General features: G+C 45.5%; 1 non-coding gene across 1 annotated transcript; it reads right to left on the reverse strand.

Annotated features, from left to right (window-relative positions):
* Positions 1-2,549: 2,549 nt before the first annotated feature.
* trnan-guu (transfer RNA asparagine (anticodon GUU)) lies at positions 2,550-2,623 on the reverse strand. Its single transcript has one exon. It is a non-coding gene; the product is annotated as a tRNA-Asn (tRNA).
* Positions 2,624-2,932: the final 309 nt, after the last annotated feature.

Raw genomic sequence — 2,932 nt, forward strand, 5'->3', positions numbered from 1 at the left:
AACATGCAGAATAACATAAGAACATAAGAAATAGGAGCAGGTGTCGGCCATACGCCCCTCGAGCCTGCTCCGACATTTAATACGTTCATGGCTGATCCGATCATGGACTCAGGTCCACTTCCCTGCCCGCTCCCCAAATCACAGGACAAATGATTGAAGTATCGACTGTCCCTCAGTTAGCATTTCTTTCATTGTGCAAAAGAAGGTGAGGGGTTAATTAATGATGCTTTCCCGTGAAAGCAACACAAAAGTTTAAGAAAAAAACATACAGTGACTGGGAGGTGAGCGCTGCTTCTGACACCAGGTGGGAATGGGCGGAGATTTTAAAGCTCCTTGTATTGTGACACCTTCATATCGACGAACATCTGAGTCTTATGATGTAGACCTCGTGGCGCAATGGTAGCGTGACTGATTTCAGTTCCGAAGGTAGCGTGTTTAAATCACATCAGGGTTACTGTACTTTTAGATATTGTTCTTCCACAATTAATATATTCTTTGGTGTTTGGCAATAACCAGACCCTTGCTCCAAGGTTTGTCTCACTGTTTCCCCGGTGTCAGACAGAGATACGCCTGCTGCCCTCATTTATTTCATGTGACAGGATACAAAAGTTCAAAATCAACCTGCAGATGGCCACATACAGCATTAAATAGTCAGGATGGCCGAGCGGTCTCAGGTGCTGTGTTCAGGTTGCAGTCTTCTCTCGAGGTCTGTGTTTAAATCTGACATTTCTTATTTTTAATCATTAAGTGAAACTCATTGTTTGACACCACGATCAACTCCTTCAAAGTGGAATTCAGCAGTTCACCTGCTCGCTTAACATTTCCGTCTGACCGGGTGCTGAAAGTGGAGATGTTTCCGCAGTATAGTGGTTAACACGTTCACCTCACACGCGAAAGCTCACCGGGTGGGAATATTTTCTGGAGCTATCTCCTCATGCATGCTCAGGGGCGAGTTTGTTCTCCTGTGAAAGGTCAGAAGGTCATAAACATGTAAGGATTAGGGGCCGGAGTAGGCCATTCGGCCCCTCGAGCCTGGTCCACCATTCAAGAAGATCCTGGCAGTTCCTTGACAGCAAGTTTATACATCTGGGGCGGAGCCAACAGGCGCCTGGCTGCAATCAACGACAAAAACGTCTATTTGGTAGAAGCCCCGTGAGATCAATCGGTCGAGCATGAGAATCTTAATCTCGAATTTGGGGCTTCGAGCCCCACGTTAACTGTTAAAGCATGTCCCAATTTGCACAGTGTGTTCAAAATGTTCATTGCTGGTAACATCAACAGGAGACTGGGCAAACAGTGAGAAAGACTTTAGAGCAAAGGTCTGGTTATTGTGAAACACCAAAGGAAATATAAATTCAAGAAACATAGAAAACATAGAAAATAGATGCAGGGTTAGGCCATTCGGCCCTTTGAGCCTGCACCGCCATTCAATGAGTTCATGGCTGAACATGCAACTTCAATACCCCATTCCTGCTTTCTCACCATAGCCCTTGATCCCCCTAGTCTGAAGGACGACATCAAACTCCTTTTTGAGAAGAATAACCTCGAAAAGAAATGTGACCCCGACACCCACGAAGAAGTGTTAAGGCAGAAGATTAAATGCTGCATTCCTCTGTTCAAAAATTTCTTTTCACAAACAATTCTCTGACCGTAACTGCACAAAACAAAAATGTTCCTTTCAAATTCATTAAACTCCCGAATTTCCGCGCCCCCCGAATCTCCTGAATCAGATGCCTCTAGTTTTGCCGACTCAATCCATGTCCCTTTGCAATGTTCTGCTTCCACCCACACTATGAAATGTACCACTAACTTATAGAATCATGGAATGGTTACAGCACGGAAGGCCATTCGGCCCGTCGAGCCCGTGCCGACTCTCAGCGAGTCCCACTCCCACGCCCTTTCCCTGCAATTGTTTTTCCTTCAGACACTGAACCAGCTCCCGTTTGAAAGATAAGATTGAGTCTGCCTCCACCACCCTTTCAAGCCGTGCATTCCAGATCCTAACCACTCGCTGCTAAATGGCCACCTCCTGTTCCTATGTGTAAAGTCTGGGAAACACTAGACCAATTCCTGCCACACTCACAGCCTTCCTAAATATAGCACCATCACTCTATTCTCATAAAACTAGGTCCTGAAGGACAGGCCAGCTGTGTACGTTAAAGCTCTGGTTATGTTCCGAACATTGCTGTAGTGTTTCGTAATGTAGTGGTTATTAGACTCACCTCACACGCGAAATGTCCCTGGTTCAAAACTGCGCGGAAACATTTTGAAAACATGTTCAATTAAATATTTGAAGAAATGGATTTATTCATATTAGTGGTTCAATATTAACAAAAAACAATGTCCCACAACCTTGTTAAATTTTCTGATATCTCTGTTCAGTTCTGTATACACTCAAACTGAATGCTCATAAAAATATTGGAGTGGGAACTCACTGGATAACAGCACAGCTGGCAATGTTTGTGGAATATATTCACGCAGCCAAAACGCACAATGACAACCTGGAATCGTGCAGCATCGAATCCACGGGGAAAAACAGTTAAATGCTTCGTCCCTGGGTGGGCTCGAACCACCAACCTTTCGGTTAACAGCCGAATGCGCTAATCCATTGCGCCACAGAGACTGACACAATTGCACACTGCAAGACATCCCAAACCAGGGTGTCAGTCAGTTAAAGCTTCAGATTGCTCTGACCGGGATGGAACGTGTCCACTCTCAGTTGTACTTTTCCCAAGTAAAGGGTGGGACATTCATTGTGGATGTGTGGAAGCAGTCTGGTCCCTCACACTGCAGACACTTCCATGTCACCACCAACCAGCTCTCCCACAACCGGTGTGATCTACCTTCCAGCCTTCCGGTGCCTTGTCTGTGACGAAGTATTCTGATTGTCCCGAAGCCGGTATTCGGTTTTAATTCCTTTTCAGCTCCTGCC

This window comes from Pristiophorus japonicus, unplaced genomic scaffold (assembly GCF_044704955.1).
Source record: "Pristiophorus japonicus isolate sPriJap1 unplaced genomic scaffold, sPriJap1.hap1 HAP1_SCAFFOLD_52, whole genome shotgun sequence".
NCBI classification, from domain to species: domain Eukaryota; kingdom Metazoa; phylum Chordata; class Chondrichthyes; family Pristiophoridae; genus Pristiophorus; species Pristiophorus japonicus.